Source organism: Larus michahellis, unplaced genomic scaffold, assembly GCF_964199755.1.
Source record: "Larus michahellis unplaced genomic scaffold, bLarMic1.1 SCAFFOLD_183, whole genome shotgun sequence".
Lineage (NCBI taxonomy): Eukaryota > Metazoa > Chordata > Aves > Charadriiformes > Laridae > Larus > Larus michahellis.
Window position 1 is genome coordinate 248616 of NW_027436375.1, and position 26375 is coordinate 274990.

Genomic DNA, 26375 nt, shown 5'->3' on the forward strand with positions numbered 1-26375 from the left:
TTCTCCTAGAATCTGGTTCTGTTTTGTTATTCGCTCCCATCCAGAAAGGGGTTCTGGCAGAAGGTCGTTCGTGCACACGCTCTCGCTAGAAATGAGGAACGACCCCGTAGTAACAGATTGTGTCTGGGTTTGTATTTTTTTTGTTTTGAAGGACACTCAAGTACATAAATTTTAATAATAATGTTACCATTGCATTGAATAAGCCACTTTCCCGTAGAGATAAGTCTGATGTTTATTTTTTTTCTGTCTCACCTCTCTCTAACTGCTCCCCTGGACACACCGTTGATGCAATGGGAGGAGCAGATGATGCTTTTTCTAGCAAGGGTCGCTCTCACTCTTCACTACTTGTTAGATGGTAAAATTAAAGCAAATAACAACACCTGCTGCCCCTTCAGCTGCTTTTATGCTTCTGGGGGGCGGCCCCACCCTTTACCCAGGGGATTGTGGGAAAGGTGGTGGGCAGGGCCCGGGGTACATGAGCCACAGCTTCGGGTCAGGAGCTCGTTCTGCTGCTGGTCTTCTCCGGGGTCAGAGCTCTGGAGCTCCTTCGGTGTTGTCTTGGAGCTCGTGTGGCCGTTTGGGAAGGCTTGTTTTGGCGTTTGAACTAGCGTAGGTGAGACATCAGAGGTGAGACTCCTCAATGGAAGGGTGGTTGCCACAGAAAGTGGAGTTGTATGTTATCTTTTTTCTTTTTTTTTCCCCCCCCATATCTTTAGTTTCGTAGGGAGCATTTAGTTTGTTTAAATGGTTTAATAGTATGCGTCTCTTCTTTTTTTTCTTGCTTATGGCAGGTGGTGTGTGTTTTACTATAATTTCTGACTTCACTGAAGATAAAATGTTGTATTTTTTTCCAATTTTGATGTATGCTACGTTAGTTGGTGTTTTTGTTAGTCTTAATTGGGTGCGTTATGAGATACTGGAGCAGGATTTAGGGCAAGCGTTTTGTAGGTATCTATATATTGAGTTTGTTTTGAGAAAGCAGCAGGGATGTAACAGCAGGGATGGCTCATCATTTCCCCCCAGAGCACACAGGGCATCACGGTGGCCCTGAAGCTCTTGCAGGAGGCTACCGGTAGGTTCTGTAACTGTTTTCCTGGCTTTCCGGGTCTGTAGCAGAGCCCGGAGTTTCTGTGAAGGCAGAAGACGGGAGGTGTCTGCCACACACAGGGCTCAGAAGAGCAGGTCCCGAGGAGCGGTTGGAAAATCAGGGGCAGGAGTTGTGGGGGGGCAGTGGGTCTCCTTCCCTGACGGCTCAGGAGAAGGGAGGGAGTCTCTAAAGTTTTGGCATTAGGGGATGGCTGGGCAAGGGAGGCGGGTTCATGTGTCTTTCTCAAACCAGTCTTGTAGTTGGGTTTGGTTGTCGATGGTGTCTGGTCTGCTCTAGGCTCTCGCATTTGAGGCAAGACAGATGGTATCGAGGAGGAGCACGGGACTGGTGGGTTGGCAGAAGCGCGGTGGTCATGTTGTGTTTCTTGGTATCTTAGGTGCCGTGAATAACCGTCGCTGCAGCATCCCACTCTAGAATCGGCGCGGGGCAGGCAATCAGACTGCGTCAGCGTTCAGGAGGCTTGAGGGGTTTTGTGGAGGAGGTCGGCATCTCCCCTCGGGGCACTTATTGCTGGTGTTGGGGCTGCTCTTGCGATGACTTTTCCTTTTCCTTTTGCAGAGGAAGAGGAGTAAGCCGGTGACCGCAGGAACGTATCGGATGGTTGTGTCTTGTGGACTATGTCGAGGATGGAATCAGATGCTAGCCCTCCAAAAGCTAAGTTGAGAGACCAGCACCGGAGAGGGGCGGAGGCTGACAACTGTGTAATGGGGTCTTTGATGTTAGTGTAGGGGGGAGGGCTGTTCTGGGGCACAGTCTCCTTTGGGCAGGTAAATGACGTAGCTTACTGTCCGGTGTGATGTGAACGCAACCTGGGCAGGGCAGTTCCAGCCTGTGTGTGTTGTCGTGTCGTTCGTGTGGTCTGTGTTTTGCATCCTAGACCCTTTTTCTGGGTCTCGAGATCATCTTGAAGCTCCAGGAGCACGGAACGTGCATCGGGCGCCATCCTTATGGTGTCGAACGCCTGCACCCGTGGGCGTAGCACCAACCGTCTGCCTCTCTTCTTGCATTAGCATCTTAAAGCGTGCATCGGTCTTGCATCTTGGAACTTTCCGGATGGCCCACTTCAGTGACTGGGGCTTCTTCCCTGTGTCGTTACGCTCTTAGGCCTTGAAGCTGGGCTTCCTACGCGTCCATCTTGTCAGGCTCGACAGTCCCTCCTCAGGAACTGTGAAGTTCTACACTTGGTTTCAGGGGGTTCTGTGGAGCCTCTTCACATCGTCGCCATCACAGTGCCGCAGGTCGTCTTGCCCGACGGTGACTTTGGTCCCGGTGTCATCCCTCTTGCTGAGAGTTTTCTCTCATCCTTGAGGCGCGTCGTTTGTCGTGTTCTGTGTGGCGTCAGTCTGTGTGTGTCTGGCTCGGGGCTGCCCTGCCCGGGTGCGTAGCGTCCAGGGTAGGCAGAATCACGACGGCAGTCTGTAGTGAATATGAGGATCTGTCTAGACCCGGGCACAGGTTGCTCAGTCGTCTCGACTTGATTAGCTCTCGAGAGGCTGCGTGGACGGGTGTTTCATTAGCGGGCGCTGGCACAAGCGCAGCCAAGTTGGGGAGGGTGTTCGTGGCCAGTGAAGGGGACAGTATCTCAAAGATGGTAAGCCTGCGTTGTGTGGGGTGTAACGTTTGCAGGCGTCTCTTCTCTGGATGACAGGCTGTAGTTGGACTTATGTGAACAGGGTTCTTCAGTAGAAACAAGACCTTTGGAGTTAAGCTACTGCTCCGCATTGGGTAATGTTTGATGTTGTGTTGCTTTTTTTTCAGGTGCAGAGAGATGAGGTGGCCGGGGATATGCAGGGGAGCTGACGGGAGCGCAGGACGAAGGTGGCTGAGCCCGAGGTATTAAAGGGAAGATGTGACCGGCGGCTCCATGAATACATTTGGCCATTTCTTCTTTTTTTCGTGTGAATGTGAGGTTACGTAGCCATGTGTGGAAGTGCTGGTCTGAGGTGCAACAGAACCGGTGTTGTTTGCAGTCACGTCACTTTGCAGGTAAGTCTCTTCCAATGAACTGAACTCTCTGAAGGTAATGACGTATTTTTCAGGTAGTATCTGCCTTCAGAGCGCCAAGAACTTATATTTACACTTAATGCGAAGGGATGCCGTGCAGAGAGGCTCTTGCTTATACTTATTCCTATAACAGCACAGCGCAGCTGACTTTTATATATGCCCCGTCGGAGGGTCGGAAGCAGAAAAGCGTAGAGGGGTTGCACCCATGGTGAAGAGTAGACGGGACCGGTGACCCGAATCTGACTGATGGGGTATCGCATCCCATCCTCATCACCCTCAGTATAAAAGCGGGGGGATCGAAGGGGTCGGTACCTGTCGTCTGGCCTTTGAGGACTCCTCTGTCTGGTCATTGTCCTTTGACGCCGATCCGTGCATTTATGCAACCAGGTCCGGAATCTGGTTCCAGTCTGTCGCCGAGTCTGGTCCCGGACTTTACCCGTGCCAGCGGGTGAGACGATGGTCATCTTGGGAGCTCCATGCCGGGTTGTGTGTATATATTTTCTCTCTGCTACTGTTTTCCTGTTATTCTTGTCTTTCCTCGGTACTACTTTTCTGTTTATATTTCGTTAGAGTTCAGTTTCTCTTTCAGTTCCTAAGTCTCCCTCACATTGTTTTCTCCCTCAGGAGAGAAGTTAAAAGAGAGCATCTGTCGTTTCATTTAATGCCCAGCCTAAGCCATGACAGCAATGACAGAAGGGGCACCGGAGCGGACTCGGCTGAGGAGAGCGGCGGTCGGAAGGGTTGGTTCTTTCTCAGCCGCTGTATTACAGGCGGCGCACAAGCCTCTGCTTGCGCTCTGTCCGTCCTTCCTATCCAGAACGTGGTTCTGGCAGAAGTCGGGTAATACGTGTCGTCTTGCTAGAAGTGACATATGACCCCCCCCAGCATTGTGGGTTTTCTTTCACAAGGAAACTAAAGGACATCGAGTCTTGATTAAAAACGTGGTTATCGGGCCTAATGGTCTACTTGCCTATGGAGGTTAGGATGATGTCTTTCTCTTTATGTCTACGCCCTGCAGAAGTTTAAGTTTACGTACCTACCGGGCCCCGTTGCTGACACAATTGACGTAGTTGTAATAAAAGAGCACGTATTGTCCGTTCCTCTAAGGGTCGCTTTCTCCGTTTTGGTGTTTTGCACGCTGGACTTCTCAGGCCTGTGAGGAAAGGAGCAGCTGCTCCTCTGGCAGGCTCTGTGCCTCCTGGAGGTCAGCCGGGCCCCTTTCCCAGGGGATGGTGGGAAGGGGGGTGGGCAGGGCCCGGGGTATATAACCCACAGCCTCTGCTGGGGCAGCTCATTCTGCTGCCAGGCGTCTCCAGGGTCAGAGCTCTGCCTGTCCTTCAGTCGATTGCAGCTTCGGAGGCGGCTCAGCTCCTGGGGTGGAGACGTTATCCCATTTAGAGAACCGCAGGTAGGAAGCTGGAGGTGGCAAGACCTTGGGGACCAGGTGAGGTTTGGCAGCACGTACAGTAGAGAGCGGCCTCATGTGCCGCTTCTCTTCCGTGCGGTTTTTCAGGTGAGTCGCGTGGTAATGAGCATTCGGGGGGGGTGAGATGGTTTAAGGGTATGGTTTTCTCTCTTCCAGGCATGGCGCGTTATCCTGGAATCCCTGGCTGTATTGAAGACGGAACTTTCTTGTTTGTGTGTTTTTTTTTCCCACTAGCTTTGCTGTATCCCAGATAAGATGCCAATAGAATCTGTCTCAATCGGGCAGGTGATGAGATCACTTTGCAGGGACTGGGTGAGCGTCTTGTCTGCAGCTGTAGATGGAGTTTTCGCGTTTCTCAGGAAAGCAGCAGGGCCATAAGGTGTAACGCGTTTCAGGATGTGGGGCGCCTCGTCGCCTTCCCCCACTGTGCTCAGGGTTTCGCCGTGTCCCTGGAGCCTTTGCGGCTTGCGGCAGGCCCCTGGTGTAGGTCGGGTCAGGGCTTCGCTGACTCTGTGGGTCTGCAGCAGAGCCCGGAGTCCGTGGGAAAGACAGAAGATGGGAGGTGGTGGCGGACGCAGGGAGAGGCTGGGAAGAGTGGCTCTTGAGAAGCGTCCAACGCCGGGTGTTTGGGCTGGCAAATAAAGGGTGGGAGCTGTGGGGAAGAAGTGGGGCTCCTTCCCTGGCAGCTCAGGGAGAAGAGAAGGGGTTTCTAAAGCTTTGCCACTGGGGGAGGGCTAGAAAAGGGAGCCGGGTTCATGAGTCGTCCTTGGACAGGTTTTGCAGATGGGTTCGGGTGTCGTCGGAGCCTGGTGTGTTCTAGGCTCTCGCATTTGAGGCAAGCCAGATAGTATCGAGGAGGAGCACGGGACTGGTGGGTTGGCAGTAGCGCGGTGGTAATGCTGTGTTTCTTGGTATCTTAGGTGCCGTGAATAACTGTTGCCGCAGCGTCAGACGCTGGAATTGGCGCTGAGCGGGCGAGCAGAATGCCTCGGTGTTCATGAGGCTGAGGGTGTTGTGGAAGAGGTTGGCATCTCCTCTCAGGATGCTTATTGCTGGTGCTGTGGCTGCTTTTGGGATAACTTTTTTTTTCTTTTCCTTTTGCAGAGGAAGAGGAGGAAGCTGGTGACCACAGGAACGTACTGGATGGCTGTTTTCTGTGGACTGCCTCAAGGATGGATTTGGACCCCTGGCCCTCCAAAAGCTAAGTTGAGAGACTGGCGCTCGAGAGGGGACGAGGTTGAGAATTGCAAAAAGGTGTCTTTGAAGTTGGCGTAGGGGAGAGGTTTGTCCTGGAGCGCAGTCTCCTTTAGGCACGTAAGGGATGTGGCTTACTGTTCGGCATTCCCGGGCAGGGCGGTTCCAGCCTGTGTGTGTTGTCGTGTCTTTCGTGTGGTCCGTGTTCTGTGTCTTAGACCTTTCTCGGGTCTCGAGGTCGTCTTTAAGCTCCAGGAGCACGGCATGGCGCCTCAGGCACCATCCCTAGGGTCTCGAACACCTGCACCCGTGGGCATAGCACCGTTCGGCTGCTGGTCTTCTTGCGTTAGAAGCTTAAAGCTCGCATCGGTCTTGCGTCTTGGAAGTTTCCGGATGGCCCGCGTCTACAACTGGGACTTCTTCCCTATGTCATTACGTTCTTAGGTCTTGAAGCCAGGCTTCCCCCGCATACATCTTATCAGTCTTGACAGTCCCTTCTTATCGCAGACAATGATGTCCTACACTCTGTTTCAGGGGCTTCCATAGAGCCTCTTCGCATCACCACCACGGTCTCCAGGTCGTCTTGCCTGACGGTGACTTCCGTCCGGGTGTCATCCTTCTTGCTGAGAGTTTTCTCTCATCCTTGAGGCGCGTGGTTTTTAGCGTTCTGTGTAGTGTTGGTCTGTGCTTGTGTGTGTGTCTGGCTCGGAGCCCCCCTGCCCGGGTGTGTAGAGTCCAGGGCAGGCAGAATAGTGACGGGAGTCTATGGTTAATATGTGGATCTGTGGAGACCGAGGCAAAGGTTGGGTAGTCGTCTGGAATTAATTGGCTCTCAGTAGGTTGGGTGCGGGGGTGTTTTATTAGTGGGTGTTGGCATAAGCAGAGCCAAGTCGGAGAGGCTGTTCACAGCCAGTGAAGGACGCAGTATCTCAAAGACGTTCGGGCTGCTTTGTGTGGGGTGTAATGTTTGTGGGCTTTTTCTGTGTTTTTTTTTTTTTTTTGATGGCAGGCTGTAGTTGGATCTAATTGAACAGTGTTCCGAAGTAGAAACAAGACCTTTGGAATTAAGCTATTGCTCTGCATCAGGGTAATGTTGGATTTTTTTTTTTCTCTTTTTAGATGCCGAGAGACGAGACGTGCAGGGTGACGTAGGGGAGCCGAGAGGAGCGCTGTACGGAGGTGGCTCGGCATGTGGCGTTAGAGGGAAGATGTGACTGGCGCCTCTATGAATACAATTGGGTGCTTTTTTTTTCATGTGAATGAAGACAGAAGATAGGAGTCGATGGTGTGGCGGTTTGGCAGAAGCGCAGTGGTAAAGTTGTGTTTCTTGGTCTCTTAGGTGCTGTGAATAACTACCACCGCAGCCTCGGACTCCGGAATCGGCGCGGAGCGGGCGAGCAGAACGCCACGGCCTTCGGGAGGCTGAGGGTGTCGTGGAAGAGGTTGGCGTCTCCTCTCAGGATGCTTATTGCTGGTGCTGTGGCGGCCTCTGGGGTTATGTTTTATTTTCCTTTTGCAGAGGAAGAGGAGGAACCTGGTGACTGCGGAAATGTATCGGATGGCTGGTTTTTGCGGACCGCATCGAAGAAGGATTCAGACGCCTGGCCCTCCAAAAGCTAAGTTGACAGTCAGGCGCCGGAGAGGGGCCGAGGTGGACAATTGCAAAATGGGGTCTTTGACGTTAGCGTAGTGGCGAGGGCTGTCCCGGGGCACAGTCATATTTAGGAAGGTAAAGGATGTTGCTTACTGTTCAGTGTGACGCTAGCGTGTCCCGGGCAGGGCAGTTCCAGCCTGTGCGTGTTGTCATGTCGTTCATGTGGTCTGTGTTGTGTATCTTCGCCCCTTCTTGGGTCTCGAGGTCATCTTTGAGCTCCAGGAGCACGGCGTGGGGCCCTGGGCGTCATTCTTAGGGTCTCGACTGCTTGGGCCTGTGGGCGTAGCATCATTCATCTGATGCTCTTCTTGCGTTAGCATCTTAAAGCGTGCATCAGTCTTGCCTCTCGGAAGTTTCTGGACGGCCCACTTCCATGTCTGGGAGTTCTTCCCTGCGTCGTTACGTTCTTAGGTCTTGAAGCCAGACTTCCTGCACATCCATCTTATTGGGCTCAACAGTCCATTCTTATTCCGTACCATCACGTTCTACAGTTTGCTTCAGGGGGTTCCGTAGAGCGTCTTCACGTTGACATCATCACGATCCCACAGATTTTCTTGCACGATGGTGACTTTGGTCCCCATGTCATCTTTCTTGCTGAGAGTTTTCTCTCATCTTTGAGGCGTGTCGTTCGTAGCGTTCCGTGTAGTGTATGTCTGTAACCGTGAGTGTGTGGCTCGGGTCCGCCCTGCCCGGGCGCGTAGTGTCCAGGGTGGGTGGAATCCTGTGGAGAGTCTATATGTAGTACGTGAATCCCTGTAGATCGGGGCAAAGGTGTTAGAGTCATCTCAGGGTAGCCATCGGGAGGCTGTGTAGACACCTCTTCTGTTTTGTTTGGGAAGAGCAGAGGCATGTTGGGAAGGCAACACAGCAGCAGTGAAGAAGAGCTCATGTCCAAGAGGGTACGGCTGGTTTTGGTGCGGATTTTTTTTTTGTAACTTTCTTTGTGTACGGTTGTATTTGGACCTTAGATGGTATTTGTGAAAAGGTGCAAGACTTTTTGTTGTTATGACTCTATTGCTCTGCCTCAGGGTGATTTCTCTGATGTCGTTCTTGCAGATGCAGCGGGACAAGCTTGGCGGGGCAGCGTAGAGGAGGAGAGCGACGTAAGAAGGTGGGTCAGCACGTGGTGTTAGAGAGAAGATGTGGCTCTGAGTACTGTATGTATTGGTTCTTTCCAATTTGAAGTTTTGAAGCAATGAATGACGTGGGATGTGGGGATGGGGATGAGCCAGTCAAGGTCAGCAGGGGCGGGTGGGCTGAAGTATCACATCTGCCTCAGAGGGAGCAACTTTCAAGTTGTAAAGCAACCCGTGTCGGTTGGGTTTTATGGGTGGTTTGCGAGCCTTCAGGTTGCACGCCTCGGGGGAGGACGGGCGGGCAAGGTGAGGGAGCGGGAGATGAGAATTTGGTAGGTTTTGGGCGGTATCTCGGCGTGCGTTTCTTCGGTTGGTGTGACACGCAGGGTCAGAGGGGCGATGCTGCACGCCCACTGAGTAGTCCCAGCGAGTGAGGCGGTTGTGGACACGTTGGGGAGCTCAGGGGAGTGTTTGTCTTTGGTTTTGCAGGCGCCGCAGGCATCCGGAGCCGGACGAGCGTTGGAGGTGAGCTGGGTAGCAGAGAGGTAGCGCGTGGGGGTGGTGGTTTCCCGTAAGCTCAACAGGAATATTGTGTGTCTTAGGTGTTTTAGGTGCCAGAACCAGAGAGTGCCACGAAGTCCGAATCCGGAATCCATGCGGAGCAGGTGAGCAGGAGGGTACGGCGCGTGTGATGCGGGGGATATTGCGGTACAACTTAGTGTTGACCGACGCGATGGTGCCTGATGGCACCATTTTGTGCAAATCGGGATTACGTTGCTCAGGAACTTCCTTGACTGCCATTTGAGATGGTCTTGCGTCGTACGCTTAAGAACTTGGTTCCGTACTGTGTTCTTGTATATTTGCAATAGTATTGCTCCGCCTCACTCAGTATCGGTTTCGCATCGTGTTGCCCCGTCACGCTCTTGACTGCTCTGTGATCTATTCTGGCATCGTACCACACCGTGTTGCGTGTTTTTTTTTTTAATCGGTTGTTCTTTGACTGTGTAATGCCTTGTACCACCCTCTATTGCGTTACGTCTAGCGTTATATTGCCCTGTCGTAGCCTTGACTGCCTTCTGATCTGTTCGGGCCTCGTACCACACTGTATTGCGGGTTTTTTTTAATCGGTTGTTCTTCATTTGGGGTTGTTCTTCGTTTGGCTTTCTAATGCCTTGTACTGCCCTGTACCATGTAACATCTCGCATTATATTGCCCCGTCGTAGTCTCGACTGCCTTCTGATCTACTCTGGCCTCGCACCGCACTGTATTGTGTGGTTTTTAATGGGTTCTTCTTTATTTGCCTGTGTAATGCCTTGTACTGCCCTGTATTGTGTTACTTCTCGCGTTATAGTGCGCTGTCATTGTCTTGACTGCCTTCTGATCTTTTCTGGTATTACAGTTGAACGTATGCTGGGTTTCTTAATGGGTTGTTCATTTGGCTGCATGTTGCCTTGGTATGGTGTTGCATCTTGCATTGTATTGCCCTGTCACTGTCTCGACGGTCGTTTTACACCTTCCGTCCTAGGACCGCGCTGTGTTGTGAGTTCTTTCATGGGGTGGTTGTTTCCTTGACTGTGTCGCCTGGTAGGGCCCCGTATCGCGTTACGTCTTGCCTTGTATTGCTCTGTCATTGTGGTGACCGACATCTGATATGGTCTACCATTGCGTGGCACTGTACCGTCAATTCTTTCATTGTCTGCTCTGCATTTGATTGTACGTTGCCTTGTACTGCCCTGTGTAATGTTAGATCTTGCATGGTGTTGCCCTGTCGTTGTCTTGCCAGTTATTTTAGAGTCTCTGGCACTGTATTGTGCAATTTTTAACCGGTTGTTCTGTATTTGACCGCTGTTGCGATGTCACCCCCCTTTTTCCCCCGGGCTGCTGCTCGAGCTATAACGACCAGGAGGAGTCGCTACGAGTGGCACTTGAACTTTGTGGGATGGCTGGCACCAGAGTCAAGACACTGTGAGTCAGTTAGCTTGCTATAGACCTAGCGGACAGACCAAGAGCCCTTGGAGCTTTCTTGCAAGGCAGCGGCCTGTTCACCAGCATTTCCCGGGGACACTCACTTAAGGTTCTGCTCCTCGAGGCTGAGAGAAGCCTTGCCGCAACAGATTCTGGGTCAGTGACTAACAGCATGCCAGACTTTGCCATCTTGGCTGAGCGATACAAAGGGTTTGATCACGCAGACATGATCCTTTAGAGGTGAACCGTTGCCCAAGTCCGGGGCGAGGATGGGATCCAGCCGCACCTAGACTCCTCTCGGAGAAGGAGTTTAGAAAGCAAGGGGGTCCTTTCCGAGCCTCGTGACTCAAGGGGAGGGTCTCCCTGACAGCTCGTCTGACCCTGGCCCCTAGGCAGTAAATGACCCGGGGTGCGTGGCCGTGCAGTCTGGTAAAGTGCCATCACGTGCGCTGCTACCTTTGGTGAATCACTGCTGTTATGTTTGTAAATGTTTCTCTGCCTCTCTCTTAGGAGTGAATTTTATCACTGCACCCGCCACAACTGCATATGGCCTGTGTTACGTCTTGCGTTGTATTGCCCCGTCGTCTTGACGGTCACGTTAGAGAATCTGTCCTAGGTCTGGACTGTAGTGTGATGTCTCTCATGGGTTCTGATGTGGCTGCGTATTGCCTTGTCCGGCCCCGTGTGGTGTTACGTCTTCCATTGTATCGCTCTGTTGTTGTCTTGATTGTCATCTGATCTATTCTGCCGTTGTAGGCCACCATACTGCCACTTCCTTCATCAGCTGTTTTTTATGAGCCACGTAAAGGGTTGACGGCACAGACATAATCCTTTAGAGGTGAACCGTTGCCTAAGTCCGGGGCTAGGAATTGGATCCAGCCGCACCTAGACTCCTCTCGGAGAAGGAGTTTAGAAAACAAGGGGGTCCTTTCCGAGCCTCGTGACTCAAGGGGAGGGTCTCCCAGAGAGCTCGTCTGACCCTGGCCCCTAGGCAGGAAATAATCCAGGGTACGTGGCCATATGGAATCTGGTAAAGCGCCGTCACGTGCGCTGCTGCCTTTGGAGAATCACTGTGTTGATGTTTCTGAATGTTTCACTGCTTCTCTCTTAGAAGCGAAGTTAGCCTCTCGGCCTGCCACAACAGCGTATTGCCTTGTCCAGCCCTGTATGGTGTCACGTTTGGCATTGTATTGCCCTCTATTTGCCCGTACTGCCATCTGATCTGTTCCGGCATTGTACTGGTGTGTATTGTGGGTTTTTTAATCGGTTTTGCGTTATTTGAATGCGTGTTGCCCTGTCTAGTGTTGTATCTTGCATTGTACTGCCCCGTCATTCCGTTCACTGTCACTTTAGACGTTCTGGGATTGCAGCGATCCGTATTGTGCAGGTTTTATTCGTTGTTCTGTGTTTGACCCGTGTATTGCCTTGTTACCACCTTGTATTGTGTTGCGGCTTGCGTTGTATCGCCATGTTGTTGTTCTGAGTGCCATCTGATACGTTTCGGTGTTGTACAGCCCTGCGTTATGTCTTCCATTGTATAGCTCTGTCACTGCCTCGACTGCTGTCTCACACGTTTTGGCATTGCATCGCACGGTATTGCGGGATACTTAATCAGTTATTTATTTGACCGTGTATTTCACTGTACTGCCCTGTATTGCGTTATTTCTTGCCTCGTATTGCTCTGTCATTGTCTTGACTGCCATCTCCACTTATTTTTGTTTTCTCCCGCACTGTATTGCGGTTCTCCTAATCGGTTGGTATTTAGTTGACTGCGTCTTCCGTTCTGCTCTGTCGTGTAATGTTGCATCTTGGATCGTGTCGCCCTATAGTTGTCTTGACTGCCACCCGAGACCGTGTGGGATCGTACTGCACCGTATTGTGGCGTTTTGATCGGTTGTTTATTATTCTGTATTGCGTTGTAGCAACCTGTATTGTGTTACATTGTGCGTTGTGTTGCCATGAAATAGTCTTAACTGTCCTTTTACACTCTCTGGGGTTGTACCGCACCGAACTGAGGGTGTTTTTGATCGGCTGTTCTATATTTGACTACGTATTGCTTTGTACTGCCCTGTATTTTCCCAAGTCTTGTGTCGTATTGCCCTCTCACCGTGCCGCGAGCCATCTGATGTATTCTGGCGTTGACAGGCGCTGTATTGAGAGCTTCTTAGGCTGTTGTACTCTATTTGACCGTGCATCAATTTTGTGATCGGTCGTTCCCTATTTGACTGTGTATTGGCCTTGTACTGCCCCGTGTAAAGTTACGTCTTGCGTTGTATTGCCCTGTCATAGTATTGCCTGTCATAGTCTGTCATAGCACCAGGATGTGCCCTTGAGCGGGGACGCTTGCTTCAGGTTCTGCTCCTCAAGGCTGAGAGATCCCTTGCCGCAACAGAGTCTCGGTAAGTGACTGATACCACGCTAAACCTCGTAGCCTTAGCTCAGTGATATAAAGGGTTGATGGCGCGGATACAATCCTTTAGAGGTGAACCGTTGCCCAAGTCCAGGGCTAGGAATTGGATCCAGCCGCACTCAGACTCCTCTTCAAGAAGGAGTTTAGAAAGCAAGGGGGTTGCGGCTCAACGGGAGGGTCTCCCTAACAGCTCGTCTGACCCTGGCCCCTGTGCAATAAATTATCCGGGGGACGTGGCCACGGAACCTGGTAAAGGGATGTTACGTGCACTGCTGCCTTTGTCGAATCACTGTGTTGATGTTTCTAAATGTTTCTCTACTTCTCTCAGGACTGAAGTGAATCGCTCCACCCGCCACAACTGCATCTTGCCTTGTCCAGCCCCGTATTGGGTTACCTCTCGCCTTGTATTGCCCTGTCCTTCTTTTGGTTGCCATCTGACCCATGTGAATTCACTGCACTGTGAATTTTTTGACTGTCTGTTATTTATTTGACTGAGTGTTGCCTTGTACTGCCTTGTGTACTGCGACGTGGTGCTTTGTATTGCCCTGTAATTGCCTTGACTGCCATCCGAGACGTTTTGAGATCGTACGGCAGCGTAGTGCGGGTTTTCTGGTCAGCTGTTCTTTATTTGACTGCGTACTGCCTTGCGCTGCCCTGCACGGTGTTCCATCTCGCGTTGTCATTGTCTCGACCGACATGTGGGATTGTTTGCCATTGTACTGCAGTGTGGTTTGGGTATCGTAGTTTACTGTTCTTCATTTGACTGCGTATTGCCTTGTACTGACCTGTATAACGTTATGTCTTGCACTGCGTTGCCCTGGCATTGTCTTGACCGACATCTGAGACCGTCTGGCATTGTACTGGACTGCATTGGGAGTCTTGTAATTTGCTCTAATTTATTTGTCTGCGAATCGGGTTGTACTGCCCTGTATCCTGTAACGTGTGGCATTGTACCGCCTGTCACTGGCTTAACGGCGGCTTTAGAGATTCTGTCGTAAGACTGCACTCCGTTGTGAATTTCTCTATTAGTGATTCTGTGACGGCGTATTGCCTGGCACTGCCCCGTACTGTGTTACGCTTTACGTTGTATCGCTCTGTCATTGTCTTCAATGAGATGTGACACTTATTAACATATGATGGCACTGTCTATTGGCTATTCTTTATTTGAGCATGTATTGATGGGTAGAGCTCTGCATAATGTCAAGTGGTGCACTGTCTGGACTTTAAAATAGAAATTCTACAGGCTGGTGTAGTGCCAAGTGGGAAAGGGTGGTTGTGAGATTCTAAAGGCAGCAGGAAAGCCCCCAGCCCCACGTGGCGCCGCCATGCCAGCCCCCGAAGCATTTTCCAGTAGGGCCGCGGCTCTGGCCACAGCTCCCACGCCCGAAGAGCCAGGAGGGAAAGCCGTGCCTCGTTGGAAAGCTCTTTGGCAGCCGCTCGCGTGGCCCCACAGCCCGTGGGGCTGCAGGCTTTGCGGCGGCCGTCAGCCTCGGCGCCACCGGCGCCCACCTGGCGCCGCCGCGCCAGCCCCCGAAGCATTTTCCGGTAGGGCCGCGGCTCTAGCCACAGCTCCCACGCCCGAAGAGCCAGGAGGGAAAGCCATGCCTCGTTGGAAAGCTCTTTGGCAGCCGCTCGCGTGGCCCCACAGCCCGTGGGGCTGCGGGTTTTCTGGCGGCCGTGAGCCTCGGCGCCACCGGCGCCCACCTGGCACCGCCGCGCCAGCCCCCGAAGCATTTTCCGGTAGGGCCGCGGCTCTGGCCACAGCTCCCACGCCCGAAGAGCCAGGAGGGAAAGCCGTGCCTCGTTGGAAAGCTCTTTGGCAGCCGCTCACGTGGCCCCACAGCCCGTGGGGCTGCGGGCTTTGCGGAGGCCGTCAGCCTCGGCGCCACCGGCGCTCACGTGGCGCCGCCGCGCCAGCCTGCGAAGCATTTTCCGGTAGGGCCGCGGCTCTGGCGACAGCTCCCACGCCCGAAGAGCCAGGAGGGAAAGCCGTGCCTCGTTGGAAAGCTCTTTGGCAGCCGCTCGCGTGGCCCCACAGCCCGTGGGGCTGCGGGCTTTCCGGCGGCCGTCAGCCTCGGCGCCACCGACGCCCACGTGGCGCCGCCGCGCCAGCCTGCGAAGCATTTTCCGGTAGGGCCGCGTCTCTGTCCACAGCTCCCACGCCCGAAGAGCCAGGAGGGAAAGCCGTGCCTCGTTGGAAAGCTCTTTGGCAGCCACTCGTGTGGCCCCACAGCCCGTGGGGCTGCGGGCTTTGCGGCGGCCGTCAGACTCGGCGCCACCGGCGCCCACGTGGCGCCGCCGCGCCAGCCTGCGAAGCATTTTCCGGTAGGGCCGCGGCTCTGGCCACAGCTCCCACGCCCGAAGAGCCAGGAGGGAAAGCCGTGCCTCGTTGGAAAGCTCTTTGGCAGCCGCTCGCGTGGCCCCACAGCCCGTGGGGCTGCGGGCTTTCCGGCGGCCGTCAGCCTCGGTGCCACTGGTGCCCACCTGGCGCCGCCGCGCCAGCCTGCGAAGCATTTTCCGGTAGGGCCGCGGCTCTGGCCACAGCTCCCACGCCCGAAGAGCCAGGAGGGAAAGCCGTGCCTCGTTGGAAAGCTCTTTGGCAGCCGCTCGCGTGGCCCCACAGCCCGTGGGGCTGCGGGCTTTCCGGCGGCCGTCAGCCTCGGCGTCACCGACGCCCACGTGGCGCCGCCGCGCCAGCCTGCGAAGCATTTTCCGGTAGGTCCGCGTCTCTGTCCACAGCTCCCACGCCCGAAGAGCCAGGAGGGAAAGCCGTGCCTCGTTGGAAAGCTCTTTGGCAGCCGCTCACGTGGCCCCACAGCCCGTGGGGCTGCGGGCTTTGCGGAGGCCGTCAGCCTCGGCGCCACCGGCGCTCACGTGGCGCCGCCGCGCCAGCCTGCGAAGCATTTTCCGGTAGGGCCGCGGCTCTGGCGACAGCTCCCACGCCCGAAGAGCCAGGAGGGAAAGCCGTGCCTCGTTGGAAAGCTCTTTGGCAGCCGCTCGCGTGGCCCCACAGCCCGTGGGGCTGCGGGCTTTCCGGCGGCCGTCAGCCTCGGCGCCACCGACGCCCACGTGGCGCCGCCGCGCCAGCCTGCGAAGCATTTTCCGGTAGGGCCGCGTCTCTGTCCACAGCTCCCACGCCCGAAGAGCCAGGAGGGAAAGCCGTGCCTCGTTGGAAAGCTCTTTGGCAGCCACTCGTGTGGCCCCACAGCCCGTGGGGCTGCGGGCTTTGCGGCGGCCGTCAGACTCGGCGCCACCGGCGCCCACGTGGCGCCGCCGCGCCAGCCTGCGAAGCATTTTCCGGTAGGGCCGCGGCTCTGGCCACAGCTCCCACGCCCGAAGAGCCAGGAGGGAAAGCCGTGCCTCGTTGGAAAGCTCTTTGGCAGCCGCTCGCGTGGCCCCACAGCCCGTGGGGCTGCGGGCTTTCCGGCGGCCGTCAGCCTCGGTGCCACTGGTGCCCACCTGGCGCCGCCGCGCCAGCCTGCGAAGCATTTTCCGGTAGGGCCGCGGCTCTGGCCACAGCTCCCACGCCCGAAGAGCCAGGAGGGAAAGCCGTGCCTCGTTGGAAAGCTCTTTGGCAGCCGCTCGCGTGGCCCCACAGCCCGTGGGGCTGCGGGCTTTCCGGCGGCCGTCAGCCTCGGCGTCACCGACGCCCACGTGGCGCCGCCGCGCCAGCCTGCGAAGCATTTTCCGGTAGGTCCGCGTCTCTGTCCACAGCTCCCACGCCCGAAGAGCCAGGAGGGAAAGCCGTGCCTCGTTGGAAAGCTCTTTGGCAGCCGCTCGTGTGGCCCCACAGCCCGTGGGGCTGCGGGCTTTGCGGCGGCCGTCAGACTCGGCGCCACCGGCGCCCTCGTGGCGCCGCCGCGCCAGCCTGCGAAGCATTTTCCGGTAGGGCCGCGGCTCTGGCCACAGCTCCCACGCCCGAAGAGCCAGGAGGGAAAGCCGTGCCTCGTTGGAAAGCTCTTTGGCAGCCGCTCGCGTGGCCCCACAGCCCGTGGGGCTGCGGGCTTTCCGGCGGCCGTCAGCCTCGGTGCCACTGGTGCCCACCTGGCGCCGCCGCGCCAGCCTGCGAAGCATTTTCCGGTAGGACCGCGGCTCTGGCCACAGCTCCCACGCCCGAAGAGCCAGGAGGGAAAGCCGTGCCTCGTTGGAAAGCTCTTTGGCAGCCGCTCGCGTGGCCCCACAGCCCGTGGGGCTGCGGGCTTTCCGGCGGCCGTCAGCCTCGGTGCCATCGGCGCCCACCTGGCGCCGCCGCGCCAGCCTGCGAAGCATTTTCTGGTAGGGCCGCGGCTCTGGCCACAGCTCCCACGCCCGAAGAGCCAGGAGGGAAAGCCGTGCCTCGTTGGAAAGCTCTTTGGCGGCTGCTCGCGTGGCCCCACAGCCCTTGTGGCTGCAGGCTTTGCGGCGGCCGTCAGCCTCGGCGCCACCGGCGCCTACATGGCGCCGCTGCGCCAGCCCCCGAAGCATTTTCCGGTAGGGCCGCGGCTCTGGCCACAGCTCCCACGCCCGAAGAGCCAGGAGGGAAAGCCGTGCCTCATTGGAAAGCTCTTTGGCAGCCGCTCGCGTGGCCCCACAGCCCGTGGGCCTGCGGGATTTCCGGCGGCCGTCAGCCTCGGTGACATCGGCGCCCACCTGGCGCCGCCGCGCCAGCCTGCGAAGCTTTTTCTGGTAGGGCCGCGGCTCTGGCCACAGCTCCCACGCCCGAAGAGCCAGGAGGGAAAGCCGTGCCTCGTTGGAAAGCTCTTTGGCAGCTGCTCGCGTGGCCCCACAGCCCTTGTGGCTGCAGGCTTTGCGGCGGCCGTCATCCTCGGCGCCACCGGCGCCTACATGGCGCCGCTGCGCTAGCCTGCGAAGCATTTTCCGGTAGTGCCGCGGCTCTGGCCACAGCTCCCACGCCCGAAGAGCCAGGAGGGAAAGCGGTGCCTTGTTGGAAAGCTCTTTGGCAGCCGCTCGCGTGGCCCCACAGCCCGTGGGGCTGCGGGCTTTGCGGCGGCCGTCAGCCTCGGCGCCACCGGCGCCCACCTGGTGCCGCCGCGCCAGCCTGCGAAGCATTTTCCGGTAGGGCCGCGGCTCTGGCCACAGCTCCCACGCCCGAAGAGCCAGGAGGGAAAGCCGTGCCTTGTTGGAAAGCTCTTTGGCAGCCGCTCGCGTGGCCCCATAGCCCGTGGGGCTGCGGGCTTTGCGGCGTCCGTCAGCCTCAGCGCCACTGGCGCCCACGTGGCGCCGCCGCGCCAGCCTGCGAAGCATTTTCCAGTAGGGCCGCGGCTCTGGCCACAGCTCCCACGCCCGAAGAGCCAGGAGGGAAAGCCGTGCCTCGTTGGAAAGCTCTTTGGCAGCCGCTCGCGTGGCCCCACAGCCCGTGCGGCTGCAAGCTTTGCGGCGGCCGTCAGCCTCGGCGCCACCGGCGCCCACCTGGCGCCGCCGCACCAGCCTGCGAAGCATTTTCCGGTAGGTCCGCGGCTCTGGCGACAGCTCCCACGCCCGAAGAGCCAGGAGGGAAAGCCGTGCCTCGTTGGAAAGCTCTTTGGCAGCCGCTCGCGTGGCCCCACAGCCCGTGGGGCTGCGGGCTTTCCGGCGGCCGTCAGCCTCGGCGCCACCGGCGCCCACCTGGCGCCGCCGCGCCAGCCCCCGAAGCATTTTCCGGTAGGGCCGCGTCTCTGTCCACAGCTCCCACGCCCGAAGAGCCAGGAGGGAAAGCCGTGCCTCGTTGGAAAGCTCTTTGGCAGCCGCTCGCGTGGCCCCACAGCCCGTGGGGCTGCGGGCTTTCCGGCGGCCGTCAGCCTCGGTGCCACCGGCGCCCACCTGGCGCCGCCGTGTCAGCCTGCGAAGCATTTTCCGTTAGGGCCGCGGCTCTGGCCACAGCTCCCACGCCCGAAGAGCCAGGAGGAAAAGCCGTGCCTCGTTGGAAAGCTCTTTGGCAGCCGCTCGCGTGGCCCCACAGCCCGTGGGGCTGCGGGCTTTCCGGCGGCCGTCAGCCTCGGTGCCACCGGCGCCCACGTGGCGCCGCCGTGTCAGCCTGCGAAGCATTTTCCGTTAGGGCCGCGGCTCTGGCCACAGCTCCCACGCCCGAAGAGCCAGGAGGGAAAGCCGTGCCTCGTTGGAAAGCTCTTTGGCAGCCGCTCGCGTGGCCCCACAGCCCGTGGGGCTGCGGGCTTTCCGGCGGCCGTCAGCCTCAGCGCCACCGGCGCCCACCTGGCGCCGCCGCGCCAGCCCCCGAAGCATTTTCCGGTAGGGCCGCGGCTCTGTCCACAGCTCCCACGCCCGAAGAGCCAGGAGGGAAAGCCGTGCCTCGTTGGAAAGCTCTTTGGCAGCCGCTGGCGTGGCCCCACAGCCCGTGGGTCTGCGGGCTTTCTGGCGGCCGTCAGCGTCGGCGCCACCGGCGCCCACCTCTTGCTGCAGAACCAGCCTGCGAAGCATTTTCCGGTAGGGCCGCGGCTCTGGCCACAGCTCCCACGCCCGAAGAGCCAGGAGGGAAAGCCGTGCCTCGTTGGAAAGCTCTTTGGCAGCCGCTCGCGTGGCCCCACAGCCTGTGGGGCTGCGGGCTTTCCGGCGGCCGTCAGCCTCGGTGCCATCGGTGCCCACGTGGCGCCGCAGCGCCAGCCTGCGAAGCATTTTCCGGTAGTGCCGCGGCTCTGGCCACAGCTCCCACGCCCGAAGAGCCAGGAGGGAAAGCCTTGCCTTGTTGGAAAGCTCTTTGGCAGCCGCTCGCGTGGCCCCACAGCCCGTCGGGCTGCGGGCTTTGCGGCGGCCGTCAGCCTCGGCGCCACCGGCGACCACGTGGCGCCGCCGCGCCAGCCTGCGAAGCATTTTCCGGTAGGGCCGCGGATCTGGCCACAGCTCCCACGCCCGAAGAGCCAGGAGGGAAAGCCGTGCCTTGTTGGAAAGCTTTTTGGCAGCCGCTCGCGTGGCCCCATAGCCCGTGGGGCTGTGGGCTTTGCGGCGGCCGTCAGCCTCGGCGCCACCGGCGCCCACGTGGCGCCGCCGCGCCAGCCTGCGAAGCATTTTCCGGTAGGGCCGCGGCTCTGGCCACAGCTCCCACGCCCGAAGAGCCAGGAGGGAAAGCCGTGCCTCGTTGGAAAGCTCTTTGGCAGCCGCTCGCGTGGCCCCACAGCCCGTGCGGCTGCAAGCTTTGCGGCGGCCGTCAGTCTTGGCGCCACCGGCGCCCATCTCTTGCTGCAGCACCAGCCTACGAAGCATTTTCCGGTAGGGCCGCGGCTCTGGCCACAGCTCCCACGCCCGAAGAGCCAGGAGGGAAAGCCGTGCCTCGTTGGAAAGCTCTTTGGCAGCCGCTGGCGTGGCCCCACAGCCCGTGGGACTGCGGGCTTTCTGGCGGCCGTCAGCGTCGGCGCCACCGGCGCCCATCTCTTCGTGCAGAACCAGCCTGCGAAGCATTTTCCAGTAGGGCCGCGGCTCTGGCCACAGCTCCCACGCCCGAAGAGCCAGGAGGGAAAGCCGTGCCTCGTTGGAAAGCTTTTTGGCAGCCGCTCGCGTGGCCCCACAGCCTGTGGGGCTGCGGGCTTTCCGGCGGCCGTCAGCCTCGGTGCCATCGGTGCCCACGTGGCGCCGCAGCGCCAGCCTGCGAAGCATTTTCCGGTAGTGCCGCGGCTCTGGCCACATCTCCCACGTCCGAAGAGCCAGGAGGGAAAGCCGTGCCTTGTTGGAAAGCTCTTTGGCAGCCGCTCGCGTGGCCCCACAGCCCGTGGGGCTGCGGGCTTTGCGGCAGCCGTCAGCCTCGGCGCCACCGGCGACCACGTGGCGCCGCCGCGCCAGCCTGCGAAGCATTTTCCGGTAGGGCCGCGGATCTGTCCACAGCTCCCACGCCCGAAGAGCCAGGAGGGAAAGCCGTGCCTTGTTGGAAATCTTTTTGGCAGCCGCTCGCGTGGCCCCATAGCCCATGGGGCTGTGGGCCTTGCGGCGGCCGTCAGCCTCGGCGCCACCTGCGCCCACGTCGCGCTGCCGCGCCAGCCTGCAAAGCATTTTCCGGTAGGGCCGCGGCTCTGGCCACAGCTCCCATGCCCGAAGAGCCAGGAGGGAAATCCGTGCCTCGTTGGACAGCTCTTTGGCAGCCGCTCGCGTGGCCCCACAGCCCGTGGGGCTGCGGGCTTTCCGGCGGCCGTCAGCCTCGGCGGCACCGGCGCCCACGTGGCGCCGCACCGCCAGCCTGCGAAGCATTTTCCGGTAGGGCCGCGGCTCTGGCCACAGCTCCCACGCCCGAAGAGCCAGGAGGGAAAGCCGTGCCTCGTTGGAAAGCTCTTTGGCAGCCGCTCGCGTGTCCCCACAGCCCGTGGGGCTGCGGGCTTTGTGGCGGCCGTCAGCCTCGGTGCCATCGGCGCCCACCTGGCGCCGCCGCGCCAGCCTGCGAAGCATTTTCTGGTAGGGCCGCGGCTCTGGCCACAGCTCCCACGCCCGAAGAGCCAGGAGGGAAAGCCGTGCCTCGTTGGAAAGTTCTTTGGCAGCTGCTCGCGTGGCCCCACAGCCCGTGGGGCTGCGGGCTTTGCGGCGGCCGTCAGCCTCGGCGCCACCGGCGCCTACATGGCGCCGCTGCGTCAGCCCCCGAAGCATTTTCCGGTAGGGCCGCGGCTCTGTCCACAGCTCCCACGCCCGAAGAACCAGGAGGAAAAGCCGTGCCTTGTTGTAAAGCTCTTTGGCAGCCGCTCGCGTGGCCCCACAGCCCGTGGGGCTGCGGCTTCCCGGCGGCCGTCAGCCTCGGCGCCATCGGCGCCCACCTGGCGCCGCCGCGCCAGCCTGCGAAGCATTTTCTGGTAGGGCCGCGGCTCTGGCCACAGCTCCCACGCCCGAAGAGCCAGGAGGGAAAGCCGTGCCTCGTTGGAAAGCCCTTTGGCAGCCGCTCGCGTGGCCCCACAGCCCGTGGGGCTGCGGGCTTTCCGGCGGCCGTCAGCCTCAGCGCCATCGGCGCCCACCTGGCGCCGCCGCGCCAGCCTGCGAAGCATTTTCTGGTAGGGCCGCGGCTCTGGCCACAGCTCCCACGCCCGAAGAGCCAGGAGGGAAAGCCGTGCCTCGTTGGAAAGCTCTTTGGCAGCCGCTCGCGTGGCCCCACAGCCCGTGGGGCTGCGGGCTTTGCGGCGGCCGTCAGCGTCGGCGCCACCGGCGCCCACCTCTTGCTGCAGAACCAGCCTGCGAAGCATTTTCCGGTAGGGCCGCGGCTCTGGCCACAGCTCCCACGCCCGAAGAGCCAGGAGGAAAAGCCGTGCCTCGTTGGAAAGCTCTTTGGCAGCCGCTCGCGTGGCCCCACAGCCCGTGGGGCTGTGGGCTTTGCGGCGGCCGTCAGCCTCGGTGCCACCGGAGCCCTCGTGGCGCCGCCGCGCCAGCCTGTGAAGCATTTTCCGGTAGGGCCGCGGATCTGGCCACAGCTCCCATGCCCGAAGAGCCAGGAGGGAAAGCCGTGCCTCGTTGGAAAGCTCTTTGGCAGCCACTCGCGTGGCCCCACAGCCCGTGGGGCTGCGGGCTTTGCGGCGGCCATCAGCCTCGGCGCCACCGGCGCCCACCTGGCGCCGCCGCGCCAGCCTGCGAAGCATTTTCTGGTAGGGCCGCGGCTCTGGCCACAGCTCCCACGCCCGAAGAGCCAGGAGGGAAAGCCGTGCCTCGTTGGAAAGCTCTTTGGCAGATGCTCGCGTGGCCCTACAGCCCGTGGGGCTGCGGGCTTTGCGGCGGCCGTCAGCCTCGGCGCCACCGGCGCCCACCTGGCGCTGCCGCGCCAGCCCCCGAAGCATTTTCCGGTAGGGTCGCAGCTCTGGGCACAGCTCCCACGCCCAAAGAGCCAGGAGGGAAAGCCGTGCCTCGTTGGAAAGCTCTTTGGCAGCCGCTCGCGTGGCCCCACAGCCCGTGGGGCTGCGGGCTTTCCCGCGGCCGTCAGCCTCGGCGCCACCGGCGCCCACCTGGCGCCGCCGCGCCAGCCTACGAAGCATTTTCCGGTAGGGCCGTGGCTCTGGCCACAGCTCCCACGCCCGAAGAGCCAGGAGGGAAAGCCGTGCCTCGTTGGAAAGCTCTTTGGCAGCCGCTCGCGTGGCCCCACAGCCCGTGGGGCTGCGGGCTTTCCGGCGGCCGTCAGCCTCGGCGCCACCGGCGCCCACCTGGCGCCGCTGCGCCAGCCTGCGAAGCATTTTCGGCTAGGGCTGCGGCTCTGGCCACAGCTCCCACACCCAAAGAGCCAGGAGGGAAAGCCGTGCCTCGTTGGAAAGCTCTTTGGCAGCCGCTCGCGTGGCCCCACAGCCCGTGGGGCTGCGGGCTTTCCGGCGGCCGTCAGCCTCGGCGCCACCGGGGCCTACGTGGCGCCGCCACGGCAGCCCGCGAAGCATTTTCCGGTAGGGCCGCGGCTCTGGCCACAGCTCCCATACCCGAAGAGCCAGGAGGGAAATCCGTGCCTCGTTGGACAGCTCTTTGCAGCCGCTCGCGTGGCCCCACAGCCCGTGGGGCTGCGGGCTTTCCGGCAGCCGTCAGCCTCGGCGCCACCAGCGCCCACGTGGCGCCGCCGCGCCAACCTGCGAAGCATTTTCCGGTAGGGCCGCGGCTCTGGCCACAGCTCCCACGCCCGAAGAGCCAGGAGGGAAAGCCGTGCCTCGTTGGAAAGCTTTTTGGCGGCTGCTCGCGTGGCCCCACAGCCCGTCGGGCTGCGGGCTTTGCGGCGGACCTCAGACTCGGCGCCACCGGCGCCCACCTGGTGCCGACGCGCCAGCCCGCGAAGCATTTTCCGGTAGGGCCGCGGCTCTGGCCACAGCTCCCACGCCCAAAGAGCCAGGAGGGAAAGCCGTGCCTCGTTGGAAAGCTCTTTGGCAGCCGCTCGCGTGGCCCCACAGCCCGTGGGGCTGCGGGCTTTCCGGCGGCCGTCAGCCTCGGCGCCACCGGCGCCCACCTGGCGCCGCTGCGCCAGGCCCCGAAGCATTTTCCGGTAGGGCTGCGGCTCTGTCCACAGCTCCCACGCCCGAAGAGCCAGGAGGGAAAGCCGTGCCTCGTTGGAAAGCTCTTTGGCAGATGCTCGCGTGGCCCTACAGCCCGTGGGGCTGCAGGCTTTCCGGCGGCCGTCAGCCTCGGCGCCACCGGGGCCTACGTGGCGCCGCCACGGCAGCCCGCGAAGCATTTTCCGGTAGGGCCGCGTCTCTGGCCACAGCTCCCATGCCCGAAGAGCCAGGAGGGAAATCCGTACCTCGTTGGACAGCTCTTTGGCAGTCGCTCGCGTGGCCCCACAGCCCGTGGGGCTGCGGGCTTTCCGGCAGCCGTCAGCCTCGGAGCCACCGGCGCCCACGTGGCGCCGCCGCGCCAACCTGCGAAGCATTTTCCGGTAGGGCCGCGGCTCTGGCCACAGCTCCCACGCCCGAAGAGCCAGGAGAGAAAGCCGTGCCTCGTTGGAAAACTCTTTGGCAGCCGCTCGCGTGGCCCCACAGCCCGTCGGGCTGCGGGCTTTGCGGCGGCCGTCAGCCTCGGCGCCAGCGGCGACCACCTGGCGCCGACGCGCCAGCCCCCGAAGCATTTTCCGGTAGGGCCGCGGCTCTGGCCACAGCTCCCACGCCCGAAGAGCCAGGAGGGAAAGCCATGCCTCCTTGGAAAGCTCTTTGGCAGCCGCTCGCGTGGCTCCACAGCCCATGGGGCTGCGGGCTTTCCGGCGGCCGTCAGCCTCGGCGCTACCGGCGCCCACCTGGCGCTGCTGCGCCAGGCCCCGAAGCATTTTCCGGTAGGGCTGCGGCTCTGTCCACAGCTCCCACGCCCGAAGAGCCAGGAGGGAAAGCCGTGCCTCGTTGGAAAGCTCTTTGGCAGCCGCTCACGTGGCCCCACAGCCCGTGGGGCTGCGGGCTTTGCGGCGGCCGTCAGCCTCGGCGCCACCGGCGCCCACCTGGCGCCGCCGCGCCAGCCCCCGAAGCATTTTCCGGTAGGGCCGCGTCTCTGGCCACAGCTCCCACGCCCGAAGAGCCAGGAGGGAAAGCCGTGCCTCGTTGGAAAGCTCTTTGGCAGCCGCTCGCGTGGCCCCACAGCCCGTGGGGCTGCGGGCTTTGCAGCGGCCGTCAGCCTCGGCGCCACCGGCGCCCACGTGGCGCCGCCACGCCAGATTGCGAAGCATTTTCCGGTAGGGCTGCGGCTCTGGCGACAGCTCCCACGCCCGAAGAGCCAGGAGGGAAAGCCGTGCCTCGTTGGAAAGCTCTTTGGCAGCGGCTCGCGTGGCCCCACAGCCCGTGGGGCTGCGGGCTTTGCGGCGGCCTTCAGCCTCGGCGCCACCGGCGCCCACCTGGCGCCGCCGTGCCAGCCTGCGAAGCATTTTCCGGTAGGGCCACGGCTCTGGCGACAGCTCCCACGCCCGAAGAGGCAGGAGGGAAAGCCGTGACTCCTTGGAAAGCTCTTTGGCAGGCGCTCGCGTGGCCCCACAGCCCATGGGGCTGCGGGCTTTGCAGCGGCCGTCAGCCTCGGCGCCACCGGTGCCCACGTGGCGCCGCCGCGCCAGCCTACGAAGCAATTTCCGGTAGGGCCGCGGCTCTGGCGACAGCTCCCACGCCCGAAGAGCCAGGAGGGAAAGCCGTGCCTCGTTGGAAAGCTCTTTGGCAGCCGCTCGCGTGGCCCCACAGCCCGTGGGGCTGCGGGCTTTGCGGCGGCCGTCAGCCTCGGTGACACCAGCGCCCACGTGGCGCCGCCGCGCCAGCCTGCGAAGCATTTTCCGGTAGGGCCGCGGCTCTGGCTACAGCTCCCACGCCCGAAGGCCCAGGAGGGAAAGCCGTGCCTCCTTGGAAAGCTCTTTGGCAGCCGCTCGCATGGCCCCACAGCCCGTGGGGTTGCGGGCTTTGCGGCGGCCTTCAGCCTCGCTGCTACCGGTGCCCACGTGGCGCCGCCGTGCCAGCCTGCGAAGCATTTTCCGGTAGGTCCGCGGCTCTGGCGACAGCTCCCACGCCCGAAGAGCCAGGAGGGAAAGCCGTGCCCCGTTGGAAAGCTCTTTGGCAGCCGCTCGCGTGGCCCCACAGCCCGTGGGGCTGCGGTTTTTGCGGCGGCCGTCAGCCTCGGCGCCACCGGCGCCAACGTGGGGCCGCCGCGGCAGCCTGTGAAGTATTTTCCGGTAGGGCCGCGGCTCTGGCGACAGCTCCCACGCCCGAAGAGCCAGGAGGGAAAGCCATGCCTCCTTGGAAAGCTCTTTGGCAGCCGCTCGCGTGGCCCCACAGCCCGTGGGGCTGCGGGCTTTCCGGCGACTGTCAGCCTCGTCGCCACCGGTGCGCACCTGGCGCGGCGGCGCCAGCCTGCGAAGCATTTTCCGGTAGGGCCGCGGCTCTGGCCACAGCTCCCACGCCCGAAGAGCCAGGAGGGAAAGCCGTGCCTCGTTGGAAAGCTCTTTGGCAGCCGCTCGCGTGGCCCCACAGCCCGTGGGGCTGTGGGCTTTGCGGCGGCCGTCAGCCTCGGCGCCACCGGCGCCCACGTTTCGCCGCCGCGCCAGCCTGCGAAGCATTTTCCGGTAGGGCCGTGGCTCTGGCGACAGCTCCCACGCACGAAGAGCCAGGAGGAAAAGCCGTGCCTCCTTGGAAAGCTCTTTGGCAGCCGTTCGCGTGGCCCCA

At 60.5% G+C, this 26375-nt stretch overlaps 1 long non-coding RNA gene across 1 annotated transcript; it reads left to right on the forward strand.

The window, feature by feature from the left end:
* Positions 1-266: 266 nt before the first annotated feature.
* On the forward strand, positions 267-3840 carry LOC141737273 (uncharacterized). Its single transcript, XR_012585169.1, has 4 exons — positions 267-627; positions 1667-1766; positions 2867-3094; positions 3737-3840. It is a non-coding gene; the product is annotated as an uncharacterized LOC141737273 (long non-coding RNA).
* Positions 3841-26375: the final 22535 nt, after the last annotated feature.